This window comes from Pecten maximus, chromosome 6 (assembly GCF_902652985.1).
Source record: "Pecten maximus chromosome 6, xPecMax1.1, whole genome shotgun sequence".
Lineage (NCBI taxonomy): Eukaryota > Metazoa > Mollusca > Bivalvia > Pectinida > Pectinidae > Pecten > Pecten maximus.
In genome coordinates this window covers 24,178,712-24,190,973 of record NC_047020.1, presented here as the reverse complement: position 1 = coordinate 24,190,973, position 12,262 = coordinate 24,178,712, and positions in this window count along the sequence as shown.

The following is a 12,262-nucleotide window of genomic DNA, read 5'->3' as shown; positions in this document are numbered from 1 at the left end:
CAGTTGTTAACTTAACTAACAGAGACAGCTTACAGCGTAACCAGTTGTTAACTTAACTAACAGCGACAGCTTACAGCGTAACCAGTTGTTAACTTAACTAACAGCGACAGCTTACAGCGTAACCAGTTGTTAAGTTAACTAACAGCGACAGCTTACAGCGTAACCAGTTGTTAACTTAACTAACAGAGACAGCTTACCGCGTAACCAGTTGTTAACTTAACTAACAGAGACAGCTTACAGCGTAACCAGTTGTTAACTTAACTAACAGCGACAGCTTACAGCGTAACCAGCTGTTAACTTAACTAACAGAGACAGCTTACAGCGTAACCAGTTGTTAACTTAACTAACAGCGACAGCTTACAGCGTAACCAGTTGTTAACTTAACTAACAGCGACAGCTTACAGCGTAACCAGTTGTTAACTTAACTAACAGAGACAGCTTACAGCGTAACCAGTTGTTAACTTAACTAACAGAGACAGCTTACAGCGTAACCAGTTGTTAACTTAACTAAAAGAGACAGCTTACCGCGTAACCAGGTGTTTATATTTTCCCGTCGTTTATCGATTATTTTTTAACTGTCATTACAACGTCCTATTACTTATATATAGCACAGCAAACATAGATCGTCGTGCTTCGATATTGATTGTATACTCAAATACTGTAAATCACTTAGATTTTGCGAATACTGACCTCATCAGACATATTCGTGAATACGTGATTTCGCACACGCTGATTTAGAAATGACCAAAAATATGAGAATGACCAGTTTTTAGAGTCATGGACTCTTATCGATAACCGATAGCTTGATCACCATCGAAAGGTGTTATTTTCGTGCAATTAATCGCAAAGGATTTGAATTCGCGATTGATCCTAAACCCCAAGTTAAATAAAAATGATTTACAGTATTAGTTTACTCTAGAGGGTTGTATTTCATTATTTAAATACGTTCCGCTGTATTTCTTGTTATGTACTTATTTGGCACACGGTACATGTGTCTTCAGAAATGAGCAGATGCCCTGTATAACTTGTTATCATTGTTCTATATGGCGTTATTATGTCTAAGCTGATATAAACAATTATAAACGTAATACGTATTCACCGAAGATCGGTTTATTTGGGCCCAGTGCACATGCTTGACATGTTTTTACTCTTTTGTCTCGCCTGCGACGAAAAGTCGCGAAAGCAAGAATATGTATTACTTTTCCGGTGACAACGGCGGCGTCATCGGTGACGGCGTGACTTCAAATCAATGTGCCTTTCATGTATCTCAATCATGATGCTGTTGCATTTTGTAGGAAAAACCATGATATGTCGAAGAAGTTTGTCAACATATTGATATTTCAATGTTTGCTGTAAATTTTAGTTTAGTTTGAATTAAAACATTTCCACATTGATCATGCTATGCCAAAATATTTGTTAGGATTTGAAATGGAATTTAAACAGCTACCACAAAGTGTAGCTGACATCCTCATATCGCAGTATATATTTTTATCTCCGCTATTCGTATAGTACTTGATACCGACCTTCATTTTTGAAAAAAACAAATTTAATGATTTTTTTGTGACTAGTTTTTTTATGTTCCACTAATTACACTCATTACCTCATGTCGCCTTTTCTTTCCCCGATGCATATTTCATTTTATACATATTATCTTTTGTCTTGCTGTTTCACATACTTATTATATATTGTATGTAATATTATTCGTGGGCCGTAAGGCTTTACAGTCAATAAATTGAATTAATATAAGTTTGTGTTTGTTTGTCAGTGCAGAATGTGATGGATGGGTGTGCGGGTAACTATGTGTATTTACTATATGAACTATAATGGGTAGAGAGATTTTGGTAACCAAATAACATTTAATAAAATATAAACTGAAAACATTAATTGCTTGAGTTACTCTCAAAATGTGTACTTCTTTGTGGATTAATGCGGGGATACTAGAAATAATAAAATAATACATTTTTGAGTAGTTCGGGATTGTCAATCTTGTCTCTATTATCCATGGTCGGATACCAACGGTTGATTGCAATACTCTACGTTTCACGTATCACCCGTGGGTCAACTCTGTGAAAATTCCTCAATTCGATGACGTCGCTCTATAAGTAGAAACCAATCAACATAACCCTTTCAGAATCAGAACACTTCAGTTTAGAGATGAAAACATTTAAAATAAAGTACATATAATGTTTCACACAACTAATCATCTGCTGTTATCACCAGTTACTTCGTCCCCTCGCTCGCTCATTTGAAGATAAAATGATATGAAATTTATAATACATTAAAGTTTGAAATTTTCACCAACTGAAACATGGTGTTGTTGTATATGTTTAATGGCAAATAAGAGCACACCAGTACTTGAAAGACAGTAACCCCGATGTTTACAGTGCACTGGGAAAACCCACCTGGGGAGCTCCAGCCTGTTTATACTTGTAATCCTACGTCATTCTATTTTAGTAGGAGTATATGTGTGTTATTATTTCTTTTTTTTTCGTATAGAGAAAATACTTATTTCATATGTTATCTACTAAGAATTATGAGTGAGCTACAAACCTACGAAACAGACTTTTTCAGGGATTTGATTCAAGCAAGCAAACAGCTGACTGACTGATCAGTTGCGTGAGACCTGTAACACTGTGGCTGTGTCCATAAAGGGACCAAGGGCAATCTACATGTGGAGATTGAGAAATACTTCTTAAGAAGTAGACATTACAAACTTAACTTAATCTGTCACGAAGGCTGTCTGTCGGCCATTTTGTCTTCCCGATCAGACTTGAAATTGAATAGATACAGCTGGGGACCAAGGAGAACCTACACCTGAAGTTCGACAAATATCTCTCCAGTACATTTCAAGAAATATCTTAAACAAACTTCAACTGTCAAAATGCAAAATGGCTGTCTGTTGGTTATTTTGTTTTGCCGATAACAGTCAAAATTGAATGAACACAACCAGGAACCTACATGTGAAGTTTGAAAAATGTCCTGTTTGCTACTGTTGTCTTGTTTCGATAAAACTATTATAACTAGTACATCATTTGCGACACCACTTATGTAGCCAGTGGCGTATCCAGACGGTATCCCGATATTCCTCTTTGGGTAGTCGAGGTCGAGTCTTTTAATCTTTCAGGAATCTAGCAGATAATGTTACTCTGCAATATCACTTTAGCTAAATAAGTACCTACGCAATGTAGAATTACAATTACTGAATTGTGTTTATCTGCACAGCACGGAATCTTTCTATAGAAACCGGCAGGAGTAGAACTATTGCCCAAAATAATAGATGAATTGTAATAAATGTAACAAAATGACATTGAGGATGAATTTCACTTTCTATTTTCATGTCCTAGACGCACAGAATTAAGGAAGAAAATTATTAACGAACCTTATTAATAGATTTACTGAATACAACCCATTTTAGAGAATTGAAAACAGATAAGAAAATTCATTAGATACATTACAGAGGCAAATAAAAGTAGAACAATGTAGCACTATAATGTCACAGTGTTAAACATTCTGTCATGTATTTTGATTACAAAAAAATATGCAATAACAAATAAATAAATGAATAACATGTATGTACAAGGTATATAAAAATAGGAATTTTAGATAAGTCAGATTTCTATATTTTCCTTAGAGAGAGAAACATGTAATTACTATGTTTTTCCCAAAGCCGCATTACTTAGTATCAGGATTTTATATAAAAAAAATACATGTTTCCTTAAAAGGATATTCAACGTATCTGTGTTAAACAAACTTAATAAATAAACCAAACAAACAAACAAACAAACAAACAAACAAACAAAAAGAGTAGTATTCATAGTTTCGACCTATCAGTGGAACGGGACATTTGCTGATTCTTACCCGACACATTAACATATAAAACACAAAATGTACAACAGAGACAAATGATTACGATCTAAAATACATACTGAGTGGAGCGTATTAAAAGAAAACAAGAATAAGGTTAAGAGGAAAGATCTAAACATAAGGTGACCGTAAGCGCATAGGTTACATAACAACAGTGTACACAACAATTAGATCATATATCAAAGCACTACCACTGATGTACACAGAAGATAATATAAATGGTAAGTAATTGCCAGTAAGGTACATGACATGCATCTCAATCACGCTACATCACTATGGCATAATGTTAAAACATAATTAAGTATGAGAAATAAATGATAAAGAAGTAATAAAACATCTGAAAATAAAGGCGCTGTCCTTAACTCATTTGGCAGGCTATTCCGGCTGCCTCAAAGCGAAAGGATTATTTAAACCTTACCTGGTGTTGTTCACTCTTGTAATCTCCACTGTGTTTTCTTTCCTGTTGAAAACATTTAAAGCACGATAAGATCTTGAATATATGTAGGTGATACAATATTTACAATCTTAAAAACCTCTTTGGTCATCAACTTAGTGCGTCTACCATATAAATGATTCATCAAAATATCATAAAATGTGGTTGTGTAATTTTCTACCATTCAGTGTAATTAAGGCTCGTTCCTGTATTTTCCCAGAAGTGCCAGATCAGAGGATAGCAATTAAAATTTGACAGAATATAGGATTAGAAACTTGACATTCTGCTTTGTTTGGATTCGTTAGCGAGCAGCTAGTCGTTTAGCAGCTTTTCTACATATGTTAGAGATGTGAGTGTCAAACTCTTGGTCAATATTTACAGAATCTACACACTGTATAACGGAATCTGAAATATTTCAAGAGATGATGCTGCAAACGTTAAAATCATAAACGATTGCCTGCTTTATCACTCAATATTCCGAACTATTTATCTCACAATCTATTACGCTTGCTGCCTGGTTGGGTGAGGGAAGGTAATTCGTGTATACTATTGTAATAGCTTATCACGACATTGGAAAGTAACCTCACGGGTAAATAAAAATGACCCTCACCTGTTGAATACTGGTTTAAGACAAGCATTTTCAGTTGGCAATCAATAAGTGAAATATCCGGTTGTTTCTATTTTACTCTAAAAATGAAAGTATAATATTTCTGATTGATTCTGGCGTCATTTCCAAGAAATAAACAAATGGTTGTGCTGGTTGACCTGGACGAAGAGATTATGAGGTGAAACCTAGCTAGTTTCAGCACCTGAATGTTTGATTCAACAAATCACTGAAACGGATAAAGTAGGCCCATTCTTTGGTAACAAACAATACATTTCCGAGACAAGTTTCTTCTAACGAAAGTTATCATAGATCAAATATCTACTAAGTATTTTAAACCCTAAGAACCACCGATCTAAGAATTAAACTTAAACGTAGCTTGCCAATTGAGTGAGCTATAAAAAGTAATTCTGCATCATTCAGCAGAGCGATAACACATCAACAACATTTTCAAAGTCAATCAAATTCCTGAACATCCAGGAGTGCAGGAACTTCTTGTGGCAGCCTCAAAATTCATATGGCAGTCTCTTTATTGGTGTTGTCTCCCCTACATCACTGCTACTATTCGTAGAATGATTTTCACTGCAACTTGCGAATTGCCGACGGCTGAGCGCTTTTCCTTGAATGCTTGGGACTACAGGCTGCCTTGACATCAAATTGAACGTAGCCTATCGAGGATGGGGTGTTGAAAGCTGAGGAATCAAGAAGAGAGAGAACACGTGTCTGCAGACCTATTACTCTGGTGATGGTTGAGAAAAATTCAATTCAATTCGATTTGATGTCACTGAGACACATGCTCTTTATATTGTATGCGATAGGAGGTCAATATGAAGTTCTGTAATTAAATGCTATGATTGAAAGTAAAACACACATCTTATCATTCAAACGTTCAATGATATACACACAATTACACTCGTCATAAAATGATAGACACGACATGTCACTGGTCATACATACTATCATACCATGACTTGACTTTTGGTATCATTACTTACATGTACAGTAATTTTCCACAAGACACCACCAATATACTTTTAGGAGTTCCAAGATGTATTCGAGCTGATGGTGGAACTGGAAATGGTCATGTGAAGGACATGCTAAAAGCACTCGGGTGCAAATAGTGTCATTATTTGTAGTTCAACATCAAATCAGGTACATGTACACGTTTTATACAATGAAAACAAACAATTGCTAAAGCTCTCCAGCCTTGCATCACTCGAAAAAGAAAAGTACGCAAGTGCAAAGAACCTGTCTCCATCGCGAGGCGAATCAATGGCGCGAAGCAAGGCCTGACGGGAAATCTCGCTTCGGAACCTCGCCTCGCGATCTCGGACTTTAGGTCGAGATTGCGGCCACCATACTTTTCAGCTGTGTTGTCAAAAACAATGAGTCCCACAATGTTAGATTTAAGTATCTCCAGAAATTATGTGAGCACATACAGGACTCGGGACTCCCATGTAGATTTATCACTGTGTGATTATCAAAATATTGAAAAGAGTTTTATTTTATTTTAAACCTTTTTAAATTCAGATTTAGGTATCAAATATTTGAAAGCGTTATGAATGCTTACTAGACTTAAATTTAAATATAATTCTGCCGCTTAGTGTCAATTATGTCAAAGAGTTAATAACATATTCTTCGTAATATTGTTTATGTATGTAATTTTACCCTTCTGTATATCACATAAAATTGTATCATATTAAAAAAGATAAAGGTCAAATTATTAAACGATTACAGTAGGACAAACGATCACTCAGAATATATAATGCATCGCACATGTTTTACAAAAGAAAAGTGTGGGTTGTCATCATACATTATAAGTGAAGGTTTATACACAAGCTATCTGATCTAATGTGTGACCATTATGATATAATTAATTTTCTTTGTTTTCATGGTAAATACTCAAATCTGATTGGTCGAAAAATTCTTTTCATTCTTCTATGAAAGAAATTCCGAGAATGGCGCGGAAAATGTGACGTCACAATACGACAATTGATGTTGCGTATGGATTTGAGAAAAAAAATCCCATTTAAAACCAGTAAAATTGTACATAAAACATGTTTTAAATTAGAAAATCATTTTCAAAAATTAATTATAAACGTTGATGTCAATTATTTTTTAGTTTCATCGGGGTATGAAACAATTTTGTTTGCAAACTTCTGTAAGAATCCGCTACGCGGATTCATACAGTTTGCAAACAAAATTTGTTTCATACCCGATGAAACTAAAAAAATATTACATCAATGCTTAAAAGTTTACAGGTTATAAATTGTAGGAAAATTAGCATATCGTATATCATAATTCCTACGCACGAGAAAAAAACCCAGTATGAGTTGATTACATATTATATATATTACAGTGATAACGGGACTATTTTAAGTTTAAATTTGCAGCTTCCTCTATCACTGACGTCATCAGGTTCAAATACCGGAACAGCCGATCTTCCAGAAGGATTGATATAGTTCCCTCATGTCGTAATTAATAGCAAACACATAAAATGGTTTTGCACAAACTTGGCTTTATTTTCTATTTCATACACGTTTGTAGATATCGTCAAATTATTCACAATTGCATAATTTCTGATTGTTTAAAATCAATCCAAGCCGTTTTTCGGCGCAATGCTATACGATTAACATTTAGAAGTGAATGCGGCTTTGAACGGGTATTGCACAGGACAGACTCGATTCCTCAGAAATACCTAAGTTTCTATCGACTGGATTTACGTTATTTTCAGAAGAATATCAGTTCTTAAATTCTAAATGAAAGTCGTCTTGACAGTAGGTGAAAAGATTCCAAAGATATTTCGTTCGAAACAGATTCATGTCTAGGTTTACCAGTCGCATCTTAGCAGACGACTTTCAACTTCACACGGGCTCGATTTTGTAAGGTAGGCCTTTAACATCAGTGAATAACCAAAAAACTAAAATCTAATATACATACACAACCGGAAACCATGTCGATGCTCCCGATTTTTCACAAGATTTTTATTTTATTTTATTTTATTTTATAAATACTGGACTTTTAGTGTTGTCGTGTCTTACATTTCTGAAAATTCGGAAACGAGCCCCTGTGAGTGTGACGACATTGACAATTTGATAATTCTTATATCAAAACGGCGCTTTAGTTATTTTATGTTGACTACATTTTGTTTTGATTATAAAATATTACTCTCATAACTTGTGAAGTTGCTTTATTTTTCGTGTTGTGGATTATAAATGCTAGCATTCGAAATCTATCCAGGCTGAAAGTAACTGGCGGCCATTGTTTTGACCAGCAACACCTGGGGCTGTATTCCTACTCTGACCGAATCACTGTAAATTGTAGTATACAGTCTCATGAATACAGTTTGGTTTACCAACGACATATAGGCAAATGCAACACAGAATGTAAATATTTCTATATGGACCGGAATACTGGCTACTGCCTGATATATATATATAGGTTCTAGTAAGTAATAACGACGGTATGGTCAAATATCTATACCAACTGTACACCAACCAAGATGTTTCGTAATTGATTAAAATATGCCCTCGGCTAATGAATTATCGACCGAGGGGTCATTAACACAAACATAACGACATTGCTCGTTGTCTATCTACTATATTTGTGTAACTGTTACATGTCCTATGTCTATATGTGATCGTTTGTTATTTACTTGTGTCTTTATAAAGATGCAGATTGTCTCGAAAATTCGACAACTTACTTGTCTGTACTATCCTTATTACTACATTACCAATTATATATATTTATACATATGTTTACCACGCACTTGGAACCATGACTTGTGGTTATTGTAGACCGACTGCTGCTTCTGAATTTACATTATCTATGTATTATAAATGTTATGTTGTATTCGCATGCAACATTACCGGATATGTTCTTTTCTAAGCAATCTCTTGGAAAACACTGAAGATCGACAGCGCGTCTACTTAGCTCAATCACAAATATAGTAGTAAGAAAGAAAAGAAAGGGTCAAGTGCTCACTCATTGTCCACAACATATACCACATGTACATAACACTAGTATGTCTACTTGTATACTCGACGTCGACGAAAAGAAAGTAAACACACAATTACGCGATTTCGAAAAAAGGTACCAACGAAAATGAGCGCAAATAAAACACACATGTACCAAGAGTTAATTGTAACGAGGCCAATTACAGAAGTCCCCTATTACCTCGCATTCGATAATGAAGCAATGATGTTCATTCGGGCATAACCGTATGTTACTATCTTTTAACATCCTATTTCATCGAAATTGAACATCTACATTTTCATCAACCAGAAGATAGCAATGTAGTGGCCATTCTTTATATCCAGAAATGGAAGTCACAGTTGTTGCTGTTGGTGTAGCATCATGAATCACCGACGTTACCATTACCATGGCAACCAAACATTTCATAACTGTTCCGCATCCCTTAAAACTCTTACGTAGCAATTTTCGTCAAAATTATACATAATTTCATTGTTTGTTTGTTTGTTTGTTTTGTTTTTTGTTTTGCTTTGTATTATTATCAAACAATGGCTACATGATTATAATAGACAATATCTGATGAGGATAAGCGATTCAGCGATCATCAATAAACCGCCACGTGATCAGGTCGGATGCTATTGTTTTCCCCGAGTCCGACCAGAGTATATATGGTCACATTAACGATCGATAGCGTTAATGGATAATGTGCTCAAATGAGTGATTATCGATTGTTCGGTTGTTCTCAAAGGCTAATTAAAGTCGAAATTAGTTCCGCGCCATCACAGGGACACTAACATGCACACACCTCACACACAGGGAAGGTTTCCTTAAATAACTGTTGATACGACGTTAAACAATACTAAACCAAATCACTAGGGCAGGTGGTCGTGATGTTTGTGTAATTCATTTTTGTTCCAAGATGTACAGAAACAGACAAAAAAAGAGAGAAAAATAAACAGTTGACCTATTTAACATTTTATCGAGATTTATTCGATCAGAGAGAAAATAACAGTTGACCTATTTAACATTTTATCGAGGTTTATTCGATCACAGAGTGGAAATAACACAGTTGACCTATTCAACATTTTATCGAGGTTTATTCGATCACAGAGTGGAAATAACACAGTTGACCTATTTAACATTTTATCGAGGTTTATTCGATCACAGAGTGGAAATAACACAGTTGACCTATTTAACATTTTATCGAGGTTTATTCGATCACAGAGTGGAAATAACACAGTTGACCTATTCAACATTTTATCGAGGTTTATTCGATCAGAGACAAAATAACACAGTTGACCTAATTAACATTTTATCAAGGTTTATTCGATCATGGAGACAAAATAACACAGTTAACCTAATAAACACGCTATCAAGGGTTTGGAAGTTTTTTTACATGAATATACATGTACATATACATAAAAAGCACGCCACACGTACACATATGATCACATAAGATTGTAGTGCACTTTATTCTTCGAAATCACGTATTCATAAAAAGAGCAATCTCACTGAGGCAAGTACAAAGTCTAACTCAGAAATAGCTCAAATGTGCATTAAGATATTTATCAGATACTTTTTATTTCATAAACAACTGTAAATCCTTCTCAACAGTTGGGCGAACTGTAAAACTTGGCATCGAGGCGAGATTTGTTGCCGGATTTTGCTTATATTCGATTATCAAAACAGTTCAAAGTTTGTCTTTATTGTCAGACAACGTGGAGTGGCGGCGGTTATTATGGAACGATAATGATAACCCAAATGGTAACAAGCTCAGGACCTACGGGCTATGATATATTATATATTATATTCTATATATTATTATACAATGTATTGTTGTAAATGATAAAATCTCCTTTTTTATATCATTGCCATTTCCATGCACTTCCAATCGGTCTCTTTTTTTTTTACTTCATTGATTTCCAAATTAATTTCATTGTATATAACGTACAATGTACATACATGTCTATTTCTGTGTAAAATGGATATACAGAGAACTAGTAGGCGATACCTGGTACAGTTGATACACCAGACCGCCAATTCCGGTACCAGAGAGAATGTGTGTCCACTGTGACATAAATGGAAATGTCAAATAAAATTAGTTAAAACTAAATATTGAAGACGAAAAACATTTTCTTATCGATATTGTATATGCAATGCTACGTCATCATCATACTTTATTTCCTCCAGAAGGAGATGTTTGAATATAAGAAATTAACAAAAGAAAGAGAAGAAGAAAAAACAATAACTAATTAGTACATTAAAGTGTCAGTATGGTAAGGGAAATTACAGGACTAAATGAACACATTGTTATTTTTTTCGATGGAAATGGTTCCGAAATCAGTGTTGCTGAGATATGTAAAGAAATTAAACATATGCTAAAAATGTTAAATCATATGATATAGATAGTACATGTGGAAGTTTTACGTTGTGGAAACATTTTTTTTTTTTTTTTTTTTTTTTAATAAACTGTTTAATTTGTGTTTCCTAATTGGAATAATACCATATTTATGGAAACAAGAGTAAATAAATCCTTTACCCAAGTCATCCTCGGTTGAGCCAAAAGATCCACTAGGATGAAGGGGTTTTATATTAACCCCAATATCGTATGAATTATACTGTTTTATCTTAAATGATCGTTTTAACAAGTTTGGAGCAGTTTACAGCGTCTTGGATGATTGTCAAAATGCTTTTTTGCAATGCAGTAATACAGTTGATCATTTATCTACCCTTACTTCTATTACTGAGACACGTACATTGAAACGTTTGTCGACCTTTTGTGCATTTGTTGATTTTAGAAAGGCATATGATAGCTGATACCGACGAATTCCGTTCTCGAAGCTTAGAGATTATGGTTTTTCAGGTAAATTCTACAGTGCAATTTTCTCCATATATGACATGTAAAATGTTGTGTAAGGCTAGATGGTTTTATATTGTTTGGTTTGATGTAAGAAGCGGTGTTAAACAGGGGTGTATGTTATATCCCTTGCTTTACAATTCATATACATGTATCAATGATTTGATGATAGTGTTAAAAGTGCCGGAATAGGTATTGATATAGGCGAGAGTAAAGCATGTGATTTATTGTATACAGATGATTTAGTATTTTTAGTAGAAAGTGCTGCAGATTTGCAAGTATTTTTCTAAAACCTTTTAGATGTCTGTAAAATCAAACACAAAATGGAAATTAATAAGGAAAAAACCAATGCAGTGCATTTATTGTGCGTACCAAACATATTTTTTAATGTGGCGAAGATAGCGTTTTTGTGCGCGATAGTTATGGCTATCTTGATATTTCACCATCAGAACATTTGGATTATTCCGTGGCGGCTTAGCATGTTGCTAATTCAGCCTCTTGAGCTCTTCGCTTGTTAATAACTAAGACAAAA